Source organism: Rosa rugosa, chromosome 5 (assembly GCF_958449725.1).
Source record: "Rosa rugosa chromosome 5, drRosRugo1.1, whole genome shotgun sequence".
Taxonomy (NCBI): domain Eukaryota; kingdom Viridiplantae; phylum Streptophyta; class Magnoliopsida; order Rosales; family Rosaceae; genus Rosa; species Rosa rugosa.
The window spans coordinates 26,372,365-26,399,117 of NC_084824.1; the positions used below are offsets into that span (position 1 = coordinate 26,372,365).

A 26,753-nucleotide genomic window follows, 5' to 3' on the forward strand; every position below is an offset into this window, starting at 1 on the left:
TTACATTTCATTTTTATTTTTTATTGCTTTACATTTCATTCTTATTTGTTAAGTTAGAATCAACCCCCAAACATTAAACTCTTCCACTCATTTGTGCATATCCACCACTAGGCTCTTAGTTTTGATTAGGCTTTGGTGAAAATCAAAGCCGAGCATTGCTAAGGCTTGGTGCCTTAGATTAGTGTTATTTTATTTGTTTTATTTCCTTTATTTGCTTAGTGACTTTAGTTCCGACCACCCAAGGATTGTGAGTTAGCCACTAATCCCCGTGGTACGATAAACTTTGGGCATAATATTTCCCTATCTTGACAACGATACGTACGCTTGCGTAAATGTGTATCCAAGTCAATGCTCTTCTGTGGCAAGACGATCACAGAAGAACATTTGATTGAGAAAATCCTCAATACCTTCCCTGTCTATGCTATGAGGTCCTGTGATTTATTTCGGACTCATATAAATGCAAGACGGATCACAAGCTTTCAACAAGTTATTGAAGTTATGGCAAATTGCTGAAAGGCAAGGCAACGAGCTTGTGAGAAGAGAAATTGATAGGCTTCGAGATAGCTATCCAGAGCATCGTCCCATGGCCAGAGAAAGTCGCCATAGATGTCATGATCCATATGATCGAAATGCTCATGAAGGTAGTCGCCAAAGGCGACAATCACGCCACCGTAGGAGCCGTGACTTTGAGGGACGAAGGGTTGGAAACCATAGAGCCAACGTTGGCCATGGTCATAATTTTCCAACGCCTCTATTCCTAGGGACCATGCACATTGCGCCAATGCGCCTCAATCAAGGGAGAATCCTCTTCATGGTGTCTATTTCTGATATGGAACGTCTGATCAATGGACCTCATGAATTTGGAATGTACCTAAGAAGGTAGCCGCATCATGGTGATCAAGACATCGAGTTCAAAAAGACTTTAAATCTGGCGATGAAGACAAAATGTCGCAGATTTTTATTTCAAATAGTCTTTTATTTTTCCAAGAATTATGTAATGCCTTAATCAATAAATGACAATTTTGTATTAACTCTTTCTCAAGTGGCGCATCCAATGAAGTATGATGTCTAGGAAAGTGATTGAGATTAGTGGTACTTAAGAGAGCCTCGCTCCACCGACATCTCTCTCTACTTCCCTGGTCATATTTGATTGGAGTTACCAAACGGATTGAGTGACTACGATTTGTCTAAGTTTGATTTTTATTTTGGATTAGACTTTGGTTAAGAAACTTTGATGTAATCATTGACTATTAATAAAGTGTCGATTCTTTTACTTAATGTCCTGGACATACCTTAATTCAAACTTTATTATTTGAAAGATATAAAAGCCAATGGTTTTCATGTGGAAACACATTGTGAGAATGGACAAGAGTTCATTTGCATCACCTCTAATGACTACGGACATAAACGAGTATTAGAGAAACTTATGTGTCGCTCTAGTGGGTTGTCTGCAACCACTATTCGAGTTATTGAATCCAACCATGTCATGAGAGATGACTTATGGGATTCTGACACATATAGGCTTTGGCACGACCGTTTGGGACACCCAGGTCATGATATGATGATCCGTGATACTAAAGACTTCACACGGACATCTCTTCTTCAGAAAGAAGAGAAGTAACAATCAAAAGTCGATTCAAAGAGAGCATTGCACCGCCGCCTCGCCTTGGAGCGCCTCCGCCATGCACCACCGGCCGGCCAACGTCGGCGCCGTGATCCCCCTGCGGAAAATCATGGCTTTGACGCCATGTATGGAGACTTGGCTCCTCTCTCTACTTCTCAAAGTAAATTGTGACATTGTGGCTCAACCAAAACCTTCATTGGTTGATTATAAGGCCAATCTTTCGTTCTGTAAAGCCTGTTTTTTAAAGGGATCACGACCATCCTATGCAAAGGACACTAAAGAAATAATTTCATTCTTACAAAGAATCCAAGGGGATTCTATGGATTGACTTAACCAACTTGCGGACTGCTTAGATGTTTTATGTTTTTGGTTGATATGCAGACACGCTGGTCACATGTCGCGCTATCACCCACTCGTAATGCTGCTTAAGATGAACTCCTAGCCCAAATCATATGGCTACAGGCTCACTACCCAGATCATCCCGTTCAATCAATTCGACTTGAAAATGATAGAGAGTTTACATGGAAAATTTTCGATGACTGTTGCATATCATTGGGTATTGATATCAAGTATCATATTCCCATGTATACACCATATTGGTCTCGCGGAAAAGCCACCATTAAACGACTACAATGGTAACCCGGACATTGGTAATGCGCACCAATATTTCCGCGCGGGTTATGCAATATCGCATGCAGCTATGCTAATTCGTCTACGACTCATAGCAGCCACTCAACTTTTATTTTCGTTACAGCCAGTGACTGGGTTTGAGTCTAATATCTCGTACTTATGCATATTTGAGTGTGCGGTTTATGTGCCAATTGCGCCGCCACAGCGCATCAACATGAGTCATTGCAACGAATGCATATATATATTTGTGTTGGACATGAGTCTTCAACTATAAGTCCGCTATGTAGAAGCCTTGACAGGCGATCTCTTTTTTTGCTGGATTTGCGGATTGTCACTTTGATGAGACAGTCTTCCCGTCGTTAGGGGGAGATTAGAACGTCAACGTTCAATAGGAACGTCAGGAATTGTCGTGGTCTGTCCCCACTATGTCTCATCTTGATCCCCTAAAAGTGACGAGATCACATATATCTGCTGCAAACATGTCTGCAAGGATTGATGTCCCCACAGGAGGACATGGTGCCACCCAGAGGAGATGGGTACGACACCACTACCATGGATGGTGGTATGGTGATGCCACAAAGGTGGCATAATGGCGTCGTAGGCTTTGGGTTCCGCTAGAGAGAGTAGGAGACCCATAGGTTTGCTGGATTCTCGCCCTAGGAAGAGAGCGAGTTTGGCATAACTTGATCTATTGATCATTGATACTCAAAATCCGTCTCATGAGAATATTCTAGATTGTGGTTATGTCCAAGAGACATCGTTGGGGGACGCCTCAATGTTAGAACCAATTCATGAGAATATAGAGATCTCTACGAATTACACTAGTGTACACGAAGACGTGGAATTATTGAGACCAATGACATCGAACCTTACTCCGTTGAAGAATGCCAACGTAGAGAAAATTGGCCTAAATGGAAAGATGCGATCCAGGTTGAATTGGATTCACTAATGAAGAGGAAGGATTTCGGGTCTAAGATGCCAACACCTCCTAACATAAAACCTGTTGACATTAATAGGTCTTCGTTAGATAGCGTGATGAGAAAAAGAGATGATAATCTCGCCTTATGGCGCAAGGCTTCTCACAAATTAAACGCCCTGGAATAGACTACTAGAAGACATATTCTCTCGTAATGGATGTCATTGCACTCCACTACCTTGTCAGTTTGGTAGTTTCCGAATAACTGAACATGCAGCTTACGAATGTGGTCACTACGTATATCTATGGGGATCTAGATACGGAATATAATGAAGGGTCTTGTGTACTTCATTTACCCAAATCAAGTGGCTCTTGACCACGGAGCGCGTTTGCAATGAGGGTGGAACACTCACTAAAGTGACTACTTAATTGGGAAGGGATATGATGAACTATGCCCCTGCGTTTTCATGACAAGTTCTAGATTTTCAATTGTCACGGTTTATGTTGATAAACATAATTGGAACCCTTGAGAGTTAAGGGAAACCGCTGAACACCTGAAATCCGAGTTTGAGATGAAGGACCTTGGGAGAACACGGTTTTGTCTAGATTTAGAACTTGTATACCGTGTCAATAAATGCTTTGCATTTTGATAAAGTCATAGATGCACTCCCATGGTCGTCCGTAGTCTTGACCCTAAGAGGGATACGTTTCGTCCCAGGGATGATGACGAAGACGTGTTAATTGGCAGAAGTGTCTTACCTAAGTGCAATAGGCGCATTATTGTACTTAACACAATACAAGACCGGACACCTCATTTGTTATAAACTTGTTGGCTAGATGTAACCCTGCGCCAACACAACGCCATTGGACTGGTATAAAGACAATATTTCGTTACTTAAAATGTACGATAGATATTGGCTTGTTTTATCCCTGCAGAGAGAAAAGAATGAGAACGGATCTCATTAGCCCAAGTGGCACCGTCCAAGACGCTGTGATCGGCAAAAACCGCCGGCCACCCATCTTCCTCCCTTAGATCAAAACGATGATGATGTTTTGATGGATTTTGCTGATGTAGGGTATCTCTCTGATCCTCACAAATGTTGTTCCCAGATCGGTTATGTCTTTACCATGGGAAGCACCGCGATATCTTGGAGGTCTACAAAGTAGACCCTTGTTGCTACTTCCTCAAATCATGCAGAGATTATTGCTCTACATAAAGCCGTGCGTGAATGCATATGGCTAAGGTCTGTAATTAGACATATTCGAGGAGCTTGTGGTTTGAAGTCTACCACAGATGAACCTACATGCATTTATGAATTGAGCAAATGAAATTAGGTTTCATCAAGGGCAACAACACCAAGCATATATCGCCTAAGTTCTTTTACAATCAGCAACAACATTAATCACTTCTAAAGATTGAAGTGAATCAAATCTGATCTGAGGATAATGTAGCGGACTTATTTACTAAGTCGTTACCTAAATCCACCTTCGAGACACATGTGAAGAGCATCGGATTGAGAAAGTTATATGAACTCCCATGATTGTAGCAATCAGGGGGAGATATTGACATCAGGGAGAGGTATGATGTCTACATGTTCGATCTCGAAGAGTAAAGGACGTGTTGTGCTCTTTTTGTCCTTCGACCAGGGTTACTTTTGTCCCATAGGGTTTTTGTTGCTTGGCAAGGTTTTTAGTGAGGCAACGATCAAAGCGTCATCACCAAGTTTGAGCGGCACAAGGGGGAGTGTTGAAGGAAGTCGACATCATGTGTGCCTCTTCAAACTAAGGTTTAGTTCTAGAGTTGTAATAGGAGAGAAGGTTCTAGATTTCCTAATTATTCGGATTCTATTTCCTTGTATGACAAGATTATGTACTTTGTAAATCCCTATATAAAGGGCTCCTATTATCAATAATAGAACACACAATTCTCTCATCAATCTCTCTGCAAATCATATTTTCCTTAAACAGAGTTTATCAATTCTGTTGGTCAATGTGGTGGTATTTTACTGTGTTGGAATTCTTTTGCTGTTGATCTGATCCATAAGCATGACAAATATTTCCACCGCAAAATATTTGATCCTTTTTCAGACAAGAATTTGATTACAACTTTTGTTTAATGCTTACCCTAATAAGAGACTACAACTTGGTCTCTAGAATGATATTGAACGTTTAAGACCTTCTAGAATGAACATTGGCTACTTATTGGAGACTTTAACAATGTGATTAACTCAGAGGAAAAAATTGGAGGAAATAATCTCTCTATTTATATGCATAATTTTGTCAACTAGCTGAACCATATCAATGTTCCTAGCCTTCCTGCAGAAGGCCTTCCTCTTACTTGGTCCAATAAACAGTCATTTTTTAAAGATTAGACAGTGTTGTTGCCAACGACTGGTTAAGGTTGTTTCCCATACCAACTCTTGAGAATCTTTCAATGGTAGGCTCTGACTGTAGTCCTATTGTTGTGACTACTTTTCCCTCTAAGGTTGTGCGTCCTAGTGTTTTCAAATATTTGGCTAACTCATACAAATTTTTCAAAAATAGTTGAGAATTTTTGGAACCAGTCTCTTGATGTTAACCCTTCAAAAACTTTGTTTATCTAATGCTTTCTCACAAAATATTTCTCATTGGAGTAGAGAGGTTTTTAGGAACTTCCTAACTAGATGTTCTAGCACTCAAAAAGATTTGGCCTTTTACCATAGTCAACTTATACACTTCCCCTTTCTGATTTCCAAAAAGATGAAGTTTGGTGTCTTTCTAAGGAGCTTTTGGGTGTTTAGAAGGATGAAGAATTGTACTGGGCTCAGAGACCCAAAGCTAACTGCTAGGGGAGAAGAACACTATGTTTTTTCATACTCAGGCTACTCTTAGAACAAAAAAGAATATAATTACTAGAATTAAGAATGATCTTAATATTTGTATTACTGACAATCTGATATTGGTGATGTAACTGATGTCTTTGTGCAGAGTTTTAAAAAAAGATTTCATGCTTTTGGTCATCAAAATCCTGTTGTTGATAAAAAGAAGCAAAAGCTACGCCGCCTCTCTCTCGTGGAAGAGGAGACCTAGGGTTTTTTTTCCAGTTTTCCATCTCTGCGTCTCGTCCGGCGGCTCCCGTCCGAGGCAAGCCTCTGGCCTTGTCGAGGTATGGTGAGTGCAATCGGACGGGGCTTCTCTTGAGGCTATGGCTCGGCAGGTTTTCGTGGGAAGGTTGCTACTCTATCTCTCGGCATGGTGGTTGGGGCGGAGTTCTTGACACCTAATCTCTGATGCGTGGGGTTGTGGTGTACGGTGGTGGAGCTTCGGCGCTGGTATCCAAGACTCGTTGGCGATGAGATTTGGATCTGGCAGGTCGTGAAGACGATGAGCATGACGGTGCAAATTGCGGCGCAAGAGTGGTGGCACGGTCGTGCCGGCATGGTCGTGGGGCCTTGATCGATCGGAAGTGATGAGGCAGCTGTGCGTCCAATCGTTGTGCAGAGGAGTTTGGTTTCTGGGCTTGGGTCAGACCATGCTTATTGGGCTGAGATGGTGACTTTCCTGGGGTCTGTTTTGTTGGGCTTTTCTAATAGTTAGTTTTTACTTTCTAATAATTTCCTTTTGGTTTAGGAAGCTATGCTTCTAGGTTTTTAGTAGCGTCATCGAGTCTCGTTTACTCTGCCTATTTACTATGTAGTAGTCAATAGTCTATAGGCTCCTTTTCTGAGCATGGAATCGTCAAATGATTGGACCTAATCTATGTATCACTGTGCTACTACCACAAACTCTTTATCTACCCCATGTTGGTAGAGGGAGGATATGTAATGGCCCTTTCTGGCTTTCGATGAATGACAGTCTCCCTTTTTGGGTTTATTCAAAAAAAAAAAAAAATCCTGCTGCTGATATGGATTTTATAAATATTATTAAATTTGTCATATCGGATTTGGACAATACCCTGCTTCTAAAGCCGGTTTCAATTGAGTAGCTTGACAGATTTATTGGGGTCCCTAAAGCCCAGGGGCCATATGGATTAAATGCTATCTTTTATCAGAAGAACTGAGATATAATCAAATTAAGGAAGTTTTTTTTTTTTTTTGAATCAAGCCCCTGAACGGAAATAATATATTCATCACAAACTAGAATAGGTCGTGTGTAACCCTTCCGCTGTCATTTAAGGACATAGACAGACAAGAAGATAGTTGTAGTACTCACAGTGATACATAGAAATAGGCCTACTCATTATACATTCAAATACGTAGAGGTAGCAGGGACCCTCCATATATTGGTACTACGCCAGAGGCGCTAGAGATCTAAGGAGTATCATTTCTCTAGTTATTGATTTTATTGATAAATGTTCTTCTCTTAACTTGATAAATCACACCAATAATGGCCTGATTCCAAAAATTTAAAATCATGAGTATGTTCATCACCTCAGACCTATTAGTCTCTGCAATTTATTTTATGAAATTATCTCAAAGATTTTTTTTTTTTTTTAGATTAAAAATGTTTTTGAAAAAATGCATTTCTAAAAACATGAGTGCTTTTGCTATGAAAGGTCTATTATTGACAGGGCCGGCCTTAGGCCTAGGGCCTTAGATTTTAGGGGCCTCAATTTTTTTTTTTAAGTTGGCCTGTAGATAAAAAAAGGGAGCTTCTATTCAAACCTCCAAAATTAGCATTTGGACATCTTTTCTTATTAGACCTCCAATTTGCTTTTTTGAATATATAATATGCTAACTACACCTCCTATGATTTTCCCAAAATGCTCTTGGACTTATTATCTAACCACGCTTAGGGCTTTCGACAAAGTTTGAATACCAAGCAACTACAATTGGTCTTCAAAAAAAGTTCATCAAATCTTTATGACTTAATCTTTGAGATCTCTGAAATAACGTTTAAGCAAAGACATAGTTGCAGTGTAACATCTCTCCCCTCCCTCCCCCACCCATTCCATTATCAAAAGACTAAGATATAATCAATTTTACCCAGATAGATGTAGAGCAATGTGGGAAGACCATAGTTCATCAAAAAAAGAAAGAAAGGGAAGACCATAAAATTAGGATATGCTTTGACAATTTTTGTTTGTTTTTTTATTACGAGAAGTTGGGATCGATCTTTATGACTTAATCTTTGAGATCTCTGAAATAATTTATCTTGTTTAGTTCTGTTCTATTGCATATAAAGTGCTTTGATATATAAAAAGAAAAATTTTGAACTGGAAGTATGAGGCTTAGTGAGCACTAAAATGCATGCAAACTTCATTGTATACATTACTAAAGTTTATGAAATAATGGGGGTTTTGTTGGTAGAGTTTCTTCAACACCGATGATAACAAAAAAAATAGGTATTTTTTTTTTTGAAATAGGACGTCAAGCCTTTCATATATCAAATATAAGTGATTACAGAACATGACTTACCCCGAAAGGGCCAAGTCAATATCAAGCCATGTAGGCTACCCTAGAGCAACCAAATGAAATCACTATGGTAATAGGACCAAGAACCAAAACCTAGATAATGTTAGGGCAAGAAAAGAAAATAAAAAAACCTTAATAACTTATTCAACGGAACCCAGGACCTCCCTACGCAGAGGGGGCATCCCCAGGGTCCACAGTAACTAGACACAATGAGGTGTCCTCCTCCATTGCAGCCTCAATCACTGCCATAAACTCCACCATTGCCAAAGCTCTTATACCACCAAGAGCTGAAAACCAAAGCTTACAGCCAAACCCCAAGGCCCAAAACCGAACACCAAATACTATAGCCCTACGCCCAGATCCACCAGAAGGAGCTAGACCCGAACCAGTCCCAACATTGCTTAGATCAAGAGTTGCGGCAACACCACCGCCCTTCCCCGAAGTGGGATCAACTGCACCATTGCTGATGTCCGCAAAAACTGCGGATCCACCATTCTGTAATCCCGACGTGGTAGCACTACCACCTTCACCAATCTTTGAGCAGCCTGCAAAGTCGTCAAAACTGGCTCGTAGGCCTCCGCCTCCGCCACCGCCATGAGGAGCACCGCCAAGATAGCCACCATCAGAACCCAACACCATGAGCAATAGATCCATACCCGCCTCAGATCCATCACTGCCAAGCACAATCGTCGTGCCGCCTACGACCCAAGCAGCACAACCAGCATCAGACGACTTCCTCCCAATCAAGAACGGATTAGACCACCCCGACTCGAGTGAGAGGGAGAAGCCACTGGCACGTACAGTCCGCACCAAGTCACCACTGTCGTCCAACCCATCCTTGTCGCCGTAAACCACAGCACCTTGGCCGGACAGAAAAACGATAGAAAGGAGGAAGGCAAAGCCAACCCATGACGCTAAGAAGAGGCGACGACGGACAAGGCGACCCACAAGGCCGGCAGTCCCAAACCCATGCACGATCAGTTTGATGGCTAGGTAAAACCCTAGCAGAGCAAAGAGATGCAAAACCATATTACAATATTCTTGGACTTAAATAAAAAAAAAAAAAAAGGTATTGAGATATGTTCTTAAGAAATAAGCTGGGAATTTTGATGAAGAATATTCCATTTATTTGTACATGTCTGAATTAGTCATTTTATATGTACTAACACAATTAATCATTACTTGAAAAAAGAGGGAGGTCCAAATGCTAAATTTGGAGGTATGAATAGAAGCACTCATAAAAAAAATAATAATAATAAAAAAATAATCTGAGCGGGTTAGCATCTATGCAGGGCCGGCCTTGGGCCTAGAGCCTAAGCTTTTAGGGGCCTCAAATTTTTTTTTTAAGTTGGCCTGTAGATAAAAAAAAAAATCTAAGTGGGTTAGCGTCTATGAAGACACAAACATTGACGCTCAGTCTCTCACAATTTGTTTCTCAACTGTGGCTGAAGAAAAAAAGTCCAATTGTGATTGAACAACCCAAAATGTTTCTCAACTGTGGCTGAAGAAGAAAAGCCGAAAAGCAAAAGGAGAAGGAGAATAGGAGACTATGAGAGTTAATTTTATCTTCCAAAAAGTCAAAAAGGTATGATCTTTAACTCTTTAAGCTATTTCTTTTCAGTTTTGAAGAAAGTTTGGTGCTTTACTTCACTGTTGTGTTTCTTTCTTCTTTGTTTCATTCATTCTCTGTTGAAAAAAATGCTATATGAGTATATGCCTGGGCCCTGAGGCTTTCTATATGATATTCTTTAGGGATTGAAATCAATCAAATCATTCAATTATTGAATTTGTTGGATGGTTTGAACTTTGAAGTTGTTATCATGGCTCCTACTAGAAAATTTAAGTCTGGGGCTCAGAAAAGAAAAGAGAAAGAGAGGAGAGAAGCTTTACATAAAACTCAAGTTGGTTCTCTTAAAAAATATTTTAGTAGCAACAAAGAAGAAGCATGTCAAGCTGTGAATGATACTGAAGAGGCAGAAGAGCTAAATCAATCAGAGAATGAGGAAAATAATGAAATTCTCAATGAAGATGTTCACATTATAGAGCCAAATCAGTTAGAGAATGAGGAAATTAATGACATTATCAATGAAGATGTTCACACTACAAGTTCAAGGGAGGAAATTCTTTTCGACATGGATGATCCAGGGAATTGGAATAGAACAGACCAAAATATTACAGATTTTTTGGTTGAAAGAGACCCGAAGAGAGACAATAATGTCATCTCTCCGAAAGATAAATGTGACAAATGTTTTTCTTCAAAGCATTACTTCAGAGAATTACCAAATGGAGAGAAGCAAGATAGAAAGTGGCTGGTATATTCGGTTTCTTTGGACAAAGTTTTTTGCTTTTGTTGTAAATTGTTTGCAAAGAAGCATCATGTGGGGAAATTAGCTGATGAAGGTGTAAATGATTGGCACAATATTTCTGACTGACTGAAAAGTCATGAAAGAAGTAGGTATCACATTGCCTCAATGATAAGTTGGATGGAGTTGGCAAAAAAGACTGAAATTGAAGTTGACTATTGATGCAAGTCTGCAAGAACAAATCAATCAAGAAAAAGAACACTGGAAGCAAGTATTAGAAAGAATTCTTGTAGTTGTGAAAAGACTTGGAAAAATAATTTGGCTTTTCGTGGAGATAGTGAAAAGCTATATGAGGAGAACAATGGTCTTTTCTTACAGATGATAGAACTCCTTGCTGAATTTGATTCGACTATGCAAGAACATGTTCGACGTATTAATAAACATGAGATTCAATATCATTATTTGAGTCACAAAATTCAGAATGAAATGATTCAATTGTTGGCATATGTGGTGAAAATCTCAATTATTAGTAGAATCAAATAAGCCAAATATTTTTCAGTTATACTTGACTGTACTCCAGATGCAAGTAATGAGGAACAAATGTCTCTTGTATTAAGAATGTTTCGGCTACTCCAATTGTGGTTGAAGAATATTTTTTAGAATTCTTGAAGGTTGCTGACACATCCGGTCTTGGACTGCTTAATGAACTTCTAACTGCATTGAAGACTCTTGGACTTGATGTCAATGATATAAGAGGCCAGGGGTATGACAATGGATCCAACATGAAAGGAAAAAATAAAGGTGTGCAAAGTAGACAGCTTGAAATAAATCCAAGAGCATTTTACACACCTTGTGCTTGTCATTCTCTAAATCTTGTGTTGTCTGATATGGTTCATTTAAGGTCTGCAGATCGAGATAGTTTGAAGAGTTTTTGTGCTAACCTTACAAATTTATTGAAGCATGGCGAGATTTCTGATCTTAATGAAGATGATCTATACCATGACTTACGAATGTTGAGTCAAGATTTACCCAATGATACAAAACGAGCTATTGATGTGTTGAATTATATAAAAGAAGTTGATGGCTGTTATCCAAATGCTTGGAGTGAGCCCCGGAAAAGTTTATCGAACTATTTCACTGGGCTCACACTTGGATGCTTATAGGATTCTGCTAACTATACTAGTCACAGTTGCCTCTCTAGAAATAAGCTTTTCGAAGTTAAAATTGATCAAATCTTACATTCGGTCTACTATGTCACAAGAGAGATTGAGTGTGGTTTGGCTATGATATCTATTGAAAAAGATATTGTTGGAAAACTTGATTATGTAAGTTTGATTAGTACCTTTGCATCTAAAAATGCAAAACGAGTCATATTTCAGTGATATTTTGAAATTGGGATATTGTTTTTTTTTTTGTAATGTTTTGAGCATTTGTTTTGGGGCCTTGAATTTTTTTTTGCCTTGAGCCTCTTAACTCACAGGGCCAGCCCTGATTATTGATAATATTCTCATTGCTCATGAGCTTTTTTACAATTTCAATATATAAACAGTGTTCTAAAACTCGACCACCCAGGCTGCCTAGGAGCTAGGCAGCGGGTCTCCGACTAGAGTAATGACAAATAGACGGGATTAGGCGGGTTGGGATTGGGCGGCCGCCTAGGCGTCTAGGAGGTCTGGTGGCTGGGCGCTAGGCAGCCTATTGAGGCGGGATTCTGCCTCTCTCTCGATCAAGTAGGACTCCCTTGGGTGGCGGAAGTGGCGAGTGAACTTCACCTCCCGGCCGCGCTCGTTTGGATTCATCCCTCTATAGTGTTTGACATATACTACTATTATCTTAACGGCTACAAAGATCTCATGAGAAATAGTGCCACGTCTAGTAATAGTGACCCGTCCCATGCAGTAAAATTACTAGGACTGCCACTAGCGCTGAAGAGCCGCAACCTTCCCTCCTTCATGGTGGATTCGAATCCTTACAATTTCGCTCTCCGATTGATCGAAGAATAGTTCGAGCTGCTACGAAAAGAAAGTAAGCCAACCATCCTGGTGAACACATTCGATGCACTTGAGCCGGAGGCATTAAAAGCAATTGACAAGTTCAACTTGATCGGAATCGAGCCATTAATGCCATCTGCTTTCTTGGACGGCAAGGATCCATCCGATAAATCATTTGGTGATCTATTCGAGAATTCAAAGACCTCAGCGTACCTAGAATGGTTGAACTCGAAGCCGAAAGAATCTGTCATCTACGTTTCGTTTGGGAGCATTTCCGTGTTGTCCAAGATTCAAATGGAGGAAATTGCAAAAGGGTTGTTGAATTCTGGTCGTCCATTTCTGTGGGTGATTTGTGAAAACCAAAAGAACGGAGAAGGTAAGGAAGAGAAAGAAGAAGACAAACTGAGTTGTAGAGAGGAACTAGAAGAGCTTGTGATGATAGTCCCGTGGTGTAGTCAAGTGGAGGTTGTTTTGTAACACACTGTGGTTTCTAGGGTACCAGTAGTCAAAGAGAACAAAGGAACAAGAGATTTGGGATTTTTCTGATGTGTTATTTACCTTCTCCAAGAACGGAGTATATATACAAGATACATCAAGACCTATTAGGAAACTAATTACAACAGAAGAATCCTAATAATTCACAATATTCACAATCCTAATTACATGGCATGACTCACGCCAACACTCCCCCTCAAGTTGGTGCGTACAGATCACAGATGCCCAACTTGTCAAGTAAGTCATAGAAGGCTTTACTCGAGAGAGCCTTTGTAAGGATATCCGCCAACTGTTCTTCAGTAGGAACGAAGGGAAACATAATGATTTGTCCATCCAGCTTCTCTTTAATAAAGTGTCGATCTACCTCCACATGCTTCATGCGATCATGCTGAACAGGATTGTGAGCAATTTCAATTGCCACCTTATTATCACAATAAAGCGGCATAGCCTTTTTCTGCTTGAACCCCAAATCCCTCAACAAATTTCTCAACCACAACACCTCACAAAGTCCTCGGGCCATTCCTCTATACTCTGCTTCTGCACTAGAACGAGCCACCACCTTCTGTTTCTTGCTCTTCTAAGTAACCAAGTTACCACCCACAAATGTGATGTCACGCCCCGAATTTTGAATAACCAATTCAAATCCGAAACATGAATAAACAATTAATACAAATAACGTTCTGAATTTTTTTCTCAGAAACTAACACACCACTCGCCACTCAACACAAAACTCGAAAACCTCGAGTTAATTATTACAATTCACTCTTACAAAGTAAAATTGTAAAGCTCTAAATGAGCATAACAAACCTCACAATATAATGCTGTAATTCACATAACACTACTCTAAGCTGCCCGATCACCGTCCTGGTTCTCCTGACCTGCAGGGTTATCCGCTACACCGTTTGAATAGTGTACCGGGATTGCAACAACACAAAACCCGGTAAGCTTTTGACAGCCCGTATGAGTAAAAAGAAAGAACTGTTGATTTATTAAATTTCAGTTCAAGTAAAATTCAACAGTATTACGTCTGCAAAGAGACATCAAACCACTCATGTAAAACCACAAGGAATACATTTTCACAATCCTCAAATCACAATACACCACACTGGTCCTGCAAAAACCCAACCCACATAACACCATTTTGGTCCATCCCAACAGCACGTTAGAGCTCTAACCACATCGCTACCAGTCACCTTGGCCTAGGTGCAAGTAATGCGACATACTTCGGTTAATAATAAACCGTCGCGCTTTGGACATCCCCGTCCTCAGCACCATATACTTCGGTTAATAATAAACCGTCACGCTTTGGACATCCCCGTCCTCAGCACACAACTTCGGTTAATAATAAACCGTCGCACCTTGGACATCCCCGTCCTCAGCACACAAACACTCCGGTTATCCTTAACCGTCGAACTTCAGACACCTCATCCTCAGAACCCTACATTCTCTAACTCTATACATCCTCCAATGTAAATCATGAATATTAACAAGAACTCATCAATCATGTTCATCACATATAATTATGGTAAGTCACATGTCAATTCATAATAATTTAATCATCCCAATTCCACACTCTTCAATGTCACACCATTCACATATAATCACGTAAGTATATATATACGTAATTATCCGCTCAGGGATAATCACTAATACCAACTATAGTTCACATGTAATAAAACCGAGAAATTCATTTGTATAGTAAAAATCATTTTACTTACCCATGGACCGTAGTTGATCAAGTCCATATGATTTTAAAACAAATATTTATTCCATAAATATTTTCACGCAATTACGACAAAATAAGGTAATTAAATTTATTCGGTTCGTAATATGAACCACGTGAGGTTTACTCACCTCTAAATTCCCGCTGCGTCTTCTTAACAGCTCAAAAACAACGATCCGAAATCGTTCACCAATCAATCCATCAACCACCTAGTCAAACACGATCTTAACTTAGAAATCATTCATAGACCACACATATACAGAAATCCAACGGTCGGATTCTAATTTAATGATGATCCAACGGTCAGATCAAATTTATATGATGATCCAACGGTCGGATCCTCACGGATCGCCCTTAGGATCATCCTCCAAAATTATCACGAAGATCCAACGGTCAGATCTTCCTGAATCGCCCTTACTAACATCTCCACAAAATTATATGAAAACCCGACGGTCGGATTCTCACGAATCGCCTTCCGAATCACTATTTCTCAAATATACGAAGATCCAACGGTCGGATCTTCGCCCGTGACCTCACAAAGTCACCGGGACAGTCATACGATCAACATATTAAAATTTGAAGTAAAACCGATGGTCTGATCTTCGTAGATCGTAAACCGAAGATAAAACGTAAAAACCGTAAATAGTAACGTAAAAACGTAAATCCACTATTTACCAACTTTTTCTAACATAACCTTGTAATATATCAAAACGCTCGTATGGATGCATAGATCATCGCCCAGATAATATAAACTCAAAATATGGTCCGACGCACCGCCACATGCGGAGGACAGACGGCGGTCAACGCGGCGGTCAACGAAGGTCAACCACCTCTGATGCAAAAGTCGTCAACTACAAACTTCTTCAAAATGAAAGGGTGATCAACTTTCATACCTGGAGCTAAGCCTGGTTCGGCCTAGATCGTCCTAGATCAAGCGTTGAAGTTGGATTAATCTCGGCCGCACGATCGGATCCTAGATTGAATCAGAGGCGTTCAAAAAGTCAAACCTTGATCTAGCGGTCTACACTCAAAATCGTGATGAAAGACTTACATGGGGATGATCAGGGGGAAGAGGAGATCACGAAAATGGGAAGGATCGGCCCGTGCAACGCCGGCGTCGACGTTTTCCGGCCGGGTCGGTTTCGCTCGTCTGGGTGTCTTCGATCCAGCTTTCGGGGCAGCGGCCGGCCAAGACCACACCGGAGGGCGTCTGGGCGTGGAGCGGCGATCACGGTGGTGTCCGGGTCCGGGGCTGGAGGACGCCGGAGGAGGGCCGTTCGGCCGGGTCAGGTCGAGCGGTTCGGCCGCGTGGGAGAGGAGAGAGAACGGAGGGTTTCGGGGATTGTTTAGCAAAAATTAGATTTTTTCGTCCTTAATGAAAAAATCAGAAATTTTTCATATTTATAGAAAATTCCCAAATTTCAAATATTCATAACTTATTCATACGAACTCCGAATATTGCGTTCCACACATGCACGAGATCGTATCGACGAGCCCTACAACTTTCATGCAGGAAGTTTTCCCAAATTCCGTATGTATAAAAAGTCAATTTCCACGAGCCCCTAAATAACGTTCGATTTCGAAAATTAATCGTTCAAACTAATTCCACAACTTCTCCGAGACTCGTACTCGCTCCCACTATCGTGAAATCATTTCTAAAAAATCAACGGAATTTAATTTGGATTTTTCGGGGTATTACATGTGAAGTATCCCGAAGTAGAACTGCGATCTGTAATATTACCTGCCCAATCCGCGTCTGTGTACCAGGAAACATCCAAGTGACTGTGTTTTGAAAAGAGTAATCCCTTCCCTGGAGCAGACTTTAAATACCGCAAAATACGAAATACAGCATCCATATGAGTCTTACTGGGATTATGCATAAACTGACTCACCACACTAACTGCATAGGCTAAATCTAGTCTAGTGTGGGATAAATAAATCAATCGGCCAACTAACCTCTGGTATCTTGCTTTATTCGTAGGTACTTGATCCAAGTACTCTGCTAACCGATGGTTTTGCTCAATAGGAGTATCAACAGGTTGACAGTCAAGCATATCTATTTCTGCCAGCAAGTCGAGAACATACTTCCTCTAACTCAACACAATACAATCCTTCCCACGAGCAACTTCAATTCCCAAGAAATATTTCAAATTACCCAAATCTTTCATCTCAAATTCTAAAGATAACTGACCTTGTAACCTTTGAATCTCCTCAAAATCATCACCTGTCAGAACCATGTCATCAACATAAATAATCAAGGCAGTCACTTTACCACACCGATGTTTAAGGAACAAGGTGTGATCTGAATTGCTCTGCCGGTACCCAATTTTCTTCATGAACTTGGTGAACCTGCCAAACCAAGCTCTGGGAGATTGCTTCAAACCATAAAGAGATTTTTTCAATCTGCACACCACTTTCTCTCCAATAGAAGTACCATATCCAGGAGGAAAATCCATATAAACCTCTTCATGCAAATCACCATCCAAGAATGCATTCTAAACATCAAACTGTTGTAAAGGCCAATCAAGATTAGCAGCTAACGAAAGAAGTACCCGAATTGTGTTAATTTTGGACACTAGTGCAAATGTTTCATCATAATCCACTCCATACTTCTGAGTATAGCCTTTAGCCACTAGTCTTGCCTTGTATCTGTCCACCGATTCATCTGAATTGTGTTTCACGGTATACACCCACCGACAACCAACTGTCTTCTTCCCGGGTGGTAATGATACTAGCTCCCACGTACAATTCTTCTCAAGAGCATCCATTTCGACTGTCATTGCTTGCATCCACTTCTCATCCCTCATTGCATCCTGCACTTTACTAGGGAGAGACACAGAAGATAATTGATTCACAAATGCTACATACGGTTTAGACAGCCTATGGGTCGACACATAATTAGCAATGGGGTATTTAGCTTTTGCACTTAGAGTAGGTTCATAGTGCTTCGGGGGTTGACCACGGGTGGAACGACTAGGCAGAGTTTTGGTGGGAACAATATCTGACACAGAAGAAGGAACACTAGGTGACACAGAAGGACTAGGCAGAGTTTTGGTGGGAACAATATCTGACACAGAAGAAGGAACACTAGCTAACACAGAACGAATATTAGATAAAGAAGGATTAGAACATACCTTGGGTGATGATTGAGTAGGTGAGACCACTGAAGGAGAGGGAGAGACAGAAGAACTGTTCAAAACGGCATTGGCGACATCGTGAATTTCATCGGAAACAGGATTAGGAACTTCCTCTCCTACCGGCCGGTCAAACTGATCTGATAGACTGGTCAGTGGCTGACTACCCAAATTCTCTTCTCCGTTCGGTGGGCTGCTGTCCTCTTTTTCAAGTTCCGTTCCCAAACACTCCAGCCTTGAGAACTCGGATGCCAGTCTCCCATCTTGCCCACTAAACAAATCTTCATAATAACAAGACTTCTCCTATGGCGACCCGAATGGGTATACCACAGCGCCGTAATATTAAGCCAATAGGAGCTCGATACGTCGTAGACATACCGTAGACCTACCAACTTAATACTACAAGGTCTGTTGAAAATGGAAATTTTAGAAAATAGGAGACCAAGAAATTTTTTTAAGAAAAGACTTTAAATCAACAACCCAACATTCAAATTAACAAATCTGGAAATGCAACAAAATAAAGTGAGCAAGTGCATTATGATCCCTTAGGGCTTACATCATAACCGAAATGAAAGGGAAGTTCAACAACAACAATAAGACAACGGGGTGAGGCGCGCTCCCAGGTAGGCGGACCTCACAGAGTTCAACATTGAAAGAAAAGCTAGTAAATCGATAGAGTACCTGTTTGGACCCAAAATAAGCATTTTGGCCTGACAAGGCGTGTCTTGGAGAAATTGAGCCAATGTCAGTGGCTCAAGCTATATATTGTCGACAAGTTCAAAATATATATTTAGAGGCTAAATAAAGCCTACTATGGAAGCATGGAAGCATGGAAACATGAAAAGTCAACTTTAGCACATTTTCCTACTTCGGCTAGGAAAAAACCGAGCTAGACAAGGAAGGAGGGGTGGTAGACTAACCAAATGAAATCGAAATGTGCTTAAACTTTCCAGATCCATTCTAGACAGCCCAAGGATAATTTCTTATGAAGAGTGCAAGAGTTTTTTTTGAGTGGAAGGCCTTCAAACAATCAGCCCAATTTTCTACAGAAGCAAAACTGGAAAACTGGACCTGTAAGAGGTCCAGCAGCATTTTCGGCCCAACCACATGGAATAAAAATATGAAAATTTGTCAGGATGATCTACAGTCATAGTGGAACATTTCATATGAAGAAGTCGAAGGAATATAATGAAGTCTTGTTGGAGAAATAATTGAAGGAATAAAGGGGCAGAAACTGACCTAAAAACAGCTCAATATTCACATGTTCATGTTTCCTACCCACATGAAGAAAGCTAGATGCTTTTCTTCTTTTCCTTGGATATATTTTTCAAGACAATCTCTTTAATAGATCATCATCACTTCCATGTTGTTGCACCTTCATGCCTTGCTTTCATTTCATCATTTCTCTATCTTTTCCATATTTTACAAATCACTTTCATATTCCACTTTCATTATTTTTCTTCCACTCATCATTTCACTCTTCTTTTTCTTCCCTATATAAACACCTTCTCCTCTCATTCTAAAAGACACATTCACAACACAACAACAACATCTCTAAGATGATCTAAGTTCTCTCTAGAGCAAACCTCTCTAAGAGCAACTCCTCTCCCTCTCCTTCTCTTTCTCTTAGCGGTGATCTCACTCCTAGTCCTAGTCTTCTCAGAAGCCGACTTTCAGTGCCACCAAACCCTCTGTCAACGTGCTTCGGTCCTAGTCTCCTCGGGAGCCGACGGTAGTGCCTCGACCACAACGGTTACAGAACCAGCCACGCAAGGGTAACGCCCTAGCAACAACATACACAGACACATTCACATTCAACAACAACATCTCTAAGATGATCTAAGTTCTCTCTAGAGCAAACCTCTCTAAGAGCAACTCCTCTCCCTCTCTTTCTCTTTCTCTTAGCGGTGATCTCACTCCTAGTCCTAGTCTTCTCAGAAGCCGACTTTCAGTGCCACCAAACCCTCTGTCAACGTGCTTCGGTCCTAGTCTCCTCGGGAGCCGACGGTAGTGCCGCGACCACAACGGTTACAGAACCAGCCAAGCAAGGGTAACGCCCTAGCAACCCAGCCAAGCTAAAGTCACGCTTTAGCAAGATCTCAACAATTCCCGGTGATGTCGCTCTGCTCGATCTACAACATTGAGTATCGATTGTGTTAACAAGAAGAAACTTCAACAAAGTCCTCACCACGAGGCAGAAAGAATCCCACGACGAGGTTGGTGCTCTCCTCGTCTACAATCGCTTGATAGAAGTCAGGTCAAGGGACACCCCCGACGACCGCACCCGAACGGTGCTAGCACGCCCGCGCAGAAAAGAGACTGTTGACCAGCGGCAGCAAAATTGGAGCCAAACAGTACCAAATGGGAAGAACTTCAAGCAACAGGAACAGCAACACACGGACTCGGCCAACGACCCACTTCTAATCCAAATCGTCCGGAACGACCTCGTTGTAACCTTAAATGTAGGGGTGAGCATTTCGTCCTCGCTAGCCCAATAGGGGCCGACCCAACCTTAGTTAGGTTTGAAAACTAATAGGTAAAACATAGCTACTAGAATATAGATCGCGCGCATTTGTAAAATCAAGTGAAACAAATGCAAACAAAAACAATCATAGTTGTTTCGTTTCAGGAAATCATATGCAGCATGCTTCACACAACTTGGAGCTCCGAGATACTTACCTGCCGGCTAAAGTAAAATAAATCGGTGACCGACCTGGTTCGTCATCCTTCGAGAACCAGCCAACTACTCTGTAGACCTTATGACTACAAGTAGTGAAAGTGTCCATTTCCTGGCTCTGAGTCTCCTATGACTGGTTCACTGTCTGTATTCACCTTTTCTCGACAAACATAGGAGCACAACCCCCTCCGGAGGTTCACGGTTATCGACACCGTGGGATCCCTAGGAATTTACGCGTCTAGGTCCCATTCACTTTCAGGTCACAAACACAAACATACAAGGGGTACAGTATCTCAACATGCAAGTCTAGCCTCGGTTTTCGCAATCAAAAATTATCAGTTATGAAAACACAAGTATCACGAGGCATCGACTAATGAACAACCAAAAATATACTTGCAGGCAACATAATATTATACTAGAGCATTCCACATATATCGAAAAGCCTCTAACAAGGAAGGGACAGCTCACCCTACCTGGAAAATGCCGGCGTATTCCACACTCTGATGCTTTCCGCTTAAGCTTCCTTAACGATCGTGCTTCCTAAACCATTACTTAGTTTGTAAGTAATTATCCAGGTAAACATCATGATCAACTTTAAGTAATCGCGCATACTAATCCTTTTTATTTCAATGAGGCCATTAATTATTTCTTTCAACCTTTACCAATTTGGGAAACTAACTCCTTTTTTTAAAAAAGGAAAAACGTCCTTATCGCTCCACTAAACTTTCGCCAATCCGAGTGACCAAAGTCGAGTCGATCCCCACGTTTTATGAGGTCGGTCAACCTTGATCAACTCTCGGAGTTGACTTTTGACCAAGTATTCCTTTATTTACCATTATTTCTTATTTATTAAAAATAAATAAGTAAATAATTATAAATAAAGTTTTATTTTCACTTTTACCCTTTTACTCCTCCTTTTTCACCTTTTCACTTTTACCTTTTTACCGAATTTACCTTTACTTTCACCTTCTTCACTTTTTACCACCTTACCAAGGTAAAACTCATTTAATCCAACTTTTACTCTTTTCTTCCAAATCAAACACATTTCTTTTCTTCTTCCTTTTCTTTTTCTTTTGGCCAAAATAACACAACAACAATCACTAAATCTTCAACACCAAAATTCCAACACTTTGAAAACTAGACTAATAAAATCCTACTAATTAAATTCTTCTCAAAGATCTAATTTTCACAATTTTTCCAACAACAACAATGGCTCAACAAAATCACAATCAACCAAATAAATTCCAAAAATTCTAGGGTTTGTCCAAAACCCATTCCTTACCCTTTCTTCTTCAAAACTCACGGTCTATTCCTCCTCCTTGGCCTTCTTCACCTACAAATCCGTCCAACATCAATATCACAACCAAAACTCGAAAACAAGGTTGCATGGATAGATCCTTACCACAAATCCTTGCCAAACCCATAGCCTAGCTTCATGGTTTAAGGAGAAATCGGGTTCATGCAATCAAAAATCAAAATGGAAATCAAAAACTCGAATTTGGTAAGAAAGATGTATAGATCAAAGGAATAGAGGCTAGTTTAGGATGGATAATACCTTGATTTGAACTTGGAAAGAAGAAATCACAAAAGCCCCAATTTTAGCTTCGGGTTCTAGGGTTTTTGGAGGGTTAAATGGCTAAATTTCATGATTTTGGTTGGAAAAATGGAAAGAGGGGAAATTAAGAAGAAAATCTGGAAATTTTGGTTGAGATTGGAGCACCGGCGGCGGCGGCGTGGGGCGGCGGCCGGCGACGCTAGGGAGAGGGAGAGAGTCGGATGAGAGAGAGGGAGAACTGAAGAGAGAGAGGGAGAAGTGAGAAAATGAGGAAGAGGCTAGGGTTTTGAGAGAGTGTGTTCCTTAAATACCTCTCCCCTTTAATGAATGCGAAAAGTCGAATCTGCCCCTCCTTTTGGGCCAATGGGCTTAGGCTGCTCCTATTTTCTTTTTCCTTTTAATTTTCCTTAAGCGTACTCCGAAAATACACTTCAAACATCCTTATTTCTCCGACACTTCACCGAATCCTTTCGGGAAAATTTTCCGGGCTTGTCCTAAGCCTCGATACTTTAAAAATAGTTTCCTAGACCCAAATTGGATTTTCTCTAAATTCTTAATCCTTTAAAATGGCCTCAAAATCTTAACCTAAGCGCAAATACTTGTGTACCTTACGAATACGTAGTTTCATACGTTATACGACAAATTAAAATAAATAAGAAAAAGTACGGGGGTCTACATCTCCCCCTAACGAGGAGTCACAGGAAGCAAAAAATAACATGCATCTTCACTGAATGTAACATCCATAGTGACATAAAACTTCTGGGATTGAGGATGATAACATTTGTAACCTTTCTGATGAGAACCATACCCCACAAACACACACTTAAAGGCTCTAGCATCCAACTTTGACCTCTAATTCTTATATAGATGAACATAAGCAATACAACCAAAGACACGAGCAGGAAGAGTATTAGAAGATGGAATAGAAACATAGTTAGATAGGACCTCAAGTGGGACACGACCTTGAAGAGGGACAGACAGAAGACGATTGATTAGATGAGAAGCACACAATATGGCCTCTCCCCAAAGATACTTAGGCATGTTAGCACTAAGTAGAAGAGACCGAGCCATGTCTAGAAGATGACGATTTTTCCGTTCAGACACCCCATTTTGCTCAGGTGTCTGTGGGCATGAAGTTTGATGTATTATGTCATGGTGTTGGAAATATTCATGAAAAGAATGATTGACAAACTCACCCCCATTATCGGAACGAAATACCTTAACATGAGCATCATATTGAGTACGAACAAGCTTATGGAATGCTGTAAAAGCAGAGAAAACAAAATCTTTGGACTTAAGTAAAACCACCCAAGATAATCGAGTAAAGTCATCAATGAATAACACAAAATATCGCATTCCAGAAAGGGTAGAATGTTTAGAAGGACCCCATACATCTGAATGAATTAACTCAAAAGGCATAGTACTATAATGAAAACTAGAAGGATAACTAGACCTATGACTCTTAGCCAAAGCACAAGTTTCACAATGCAGGCTAGACTCACTAACTCCCAGAAACAACTGGGATAGAGCATTTATTTTGTGACCCCAACTGGGATACAGACAAAAGATGATGAGACAATGAGGGTACATAAAGCACATCATGCAATACAATGGATGGTGTAACTTGAACAGACCCAATACCTAAGACTGGAAAAGACGCACCATTCACATTAGAAACATGGGATATAGAAGGGGATGACATAGACATAAAGAAGGACTTATCATAGGTCATATGGTCAGACGCACCAGAATCAATTATCCATGTATCACTACCAGTAAAGTCAGAAACATGTAAAACAACACCAATTTTACCTCGAGTTTCCTTAGTCAAGGAAACATTACCCTGTGAGGGATCTTGCCCTGCAATGCCGTAGAAGTCAGGTTCTGGCACCAATTGGACTGCCGCTTTGCCTCTTTGACCACCACCACGTCCTCCACGTCCTCCAGTATTATTGCCTCCTCTCCAACCAGAGTTGTTGTAATTAAACCTTCGCAGCTTAGGACATTGATTCTTGAAATGGCCAACTTCCTTGCAATAGTTACAAGCCATTTGGTTATAATTCTGATTCTACTGATATCCCTGATTCTGTGGTTGATACTGACTCTGAGATGGAACTAGGGTAGAATTCCCAATCTGAGGTGAGGTGGAGGTGTAGCATGGATTGCTAACCAGAAATTTCAGTATGAAGGTTCTGAGCGGCAGCCTTTTTACCTTCATCTCTTTGGATATAGGCAAAAGCTTGTTCCAATGTAGGTGGAGTTGCAAGAAGCAATAACTCATTCTTTGTCCCTTCAAAGTGAGGGTCCAGGCCAGCAAGAAAAATATGGACACGCATCTTGTCCTGCTCAGTCCGATAGAAATTAATATCAGCTTCACAAGTCATAGGATTAGGGTTTCTCTGATCAAGCTCCTGCCAAATTGTCTTCAAATTAGCATAAAAGGTTGCAACAGGCTGTCCACTCTGAGTTATTTTGAAAGCTTTGACATTCAATTCATGAACACGAGCAAAGTCACTCCCATCATAATATGTAGCAGCAACAGAATCCCAAATTGCTTTGGGAGTATCATAGTTAGCAAATAATCTCATTACCTCCGGAGTCATAGCCTTGAGAAGAATTCCCATCACATTAGTATTTGCCGTATCCCATTCATTGGGCTTTTGGTCCTGCAGCAGGTCTTGTTGCATTACCGGTAACATAACTCCACTTTCCAATTCCCTGAATATGGATCTTCATAAGCCTCTGCCATAACTGATAATTGGTGCCGTCGAGCTTTACACCAAAACTTGAATTATCTGTCACATTCTGAACAATCACAACCTCACGGGCCACAGAGTTAGCCCCTCCACTCTGTGATCCTCCATTATTCCCATCGGTAATAGTCAAGTCCACCATCTTCTTCCTTCCTCAAAAAACTCAATAAAGTTTTTTTTTTTTGATACAAAAAACTCAATAAAGTTGTAACAAAGGTAGCAGCAAAGGGCACTGATAAATGAATATTCAAAGAAACAAATATTCAAAGAAAGAAAGCTGTTGGCTTTATTATATATTCTCTTGTCCAAGAAACCAAAAGTTGTCCAGCGAACTAATCAGTAGAACAAACAGGATATCAGCAATAATCAAGTCAAAACAAGGGGCCACGAACCAGATTGACAGCGACTAATTCCCAAAAATGACAAGAACTAGCAATCGAACCAATCGAACCAAAAGAACCAACAAACAAACCCAAAAGGACAAGCGACAAAAGAACAGCAGCAAACTAATTTTCTCGCAGGGGAAACCAAATAGCACAACCGAGTCCAAATGGATCTCGGCTCTGATACCAAGTCAAAGAGAACAAAGGAACAAGAGATTTGGGATTTAATTTCCTGATGTGTTATTTACCTTCTCCAAGAACGGAGTATATATACAAGATACATCAAGACCTATTAGGAAACTAATTGCAACAGAATAATCCTAATAATTCAAAATATTCACAATCCTAATTACATGGCATGACTCACGCCAACAGTGGTAGCGTTTCCTCAGTGGACAGACCAAGGCACAAATGCCGAGTTGATAGAGGACGTACACTTGGAAGACTGGAGTGAGGGTAGCACCGAATGAGGAGGGTATTGTTGTACTTTGGGTGAGGTGTTTGGATTTGATGATGGAAAGTGAAGAGATGAGGAGGAACGCTAAGATCTGGAAGGATCTGGCAAGAGAGGCTTTGAGTGAAGGAGGGTCTTCTGACAAGAATCTGAAGGTCTTTTTGGATCAGATTGAAGATGGTTGTTTTCTAGCCTAGAAAGATCGATGCATGTACGTTGACAAGGAAAAGCTATATGATTGCTTAGTGTACCTTTTTTTTGTTTTTCCCCCTCTATTATTTTCTTTCCTTTGGTCACGTGTATGAAAGAGTAGTTTGAGTTGCTAGAAAATGTAAACCAACATTTTCTTAGAGACAAATGTAGTCGTGATGATAAAATAAATTTAAACTTTTTCTTTTTACTTTTTACTGGAGAGGAGTTTGAAATAAATGACTTGTTTTTGCAATATGAATAGTGTACCTTTGGTTTCTGTTGTCGTCACTTTGCACATAAGTTTTCAATGGATTGCTAGGCACTTTTTGCAAGATTCATTGCACATTAAGAATTCTTCCTAAACACTTCTTTGATTGTGCAATCAACGTGCATATATTTTCACATCTTTAGATAACAATTCCTATATATAAGTCCAAGTACGATGTTTGTCTAGATATATCATTATTTGTAGATAAGGCAAAGATCGTAAATGCATCTTATCTATTCAGCTTATTAGTGCAACATGTAGC

The 26,753-nt window shown here is 40.5% G+C and overlaps 1 long non-coding RNA gene and 1 pseudogene across 1 annotated transcript; one reads left to right on the plus strand and one right to left on the minus strand.

Moving 5' to 3' along the window:
- The first annotated feature begins 10,383 nt into the window (after window positions 1-10,383).
- Window positions 10,384-26,421, plus strand: LOC133711450 (phloretin 4'-O-glucosyltransferase-like; annotated as a pseudogene).
- On the minus strand, window positions 21,187-22,347 carry LOC133712304 (uncharacterized). Its single transcript, XR_009847285.1, has 3 exons — window positions 22,289-22,347; window positions 22,169-22,219; window positions 21,187-21,426 (listed from the first exon to the last, which is right to left on the minus strand). It is a non-coding gene; the product is annotated as an uncharacterized LOC133712304 (long non-coding RNA).
- Window positions 26,422-26,753: the final 332 nt, after the last annotated feature.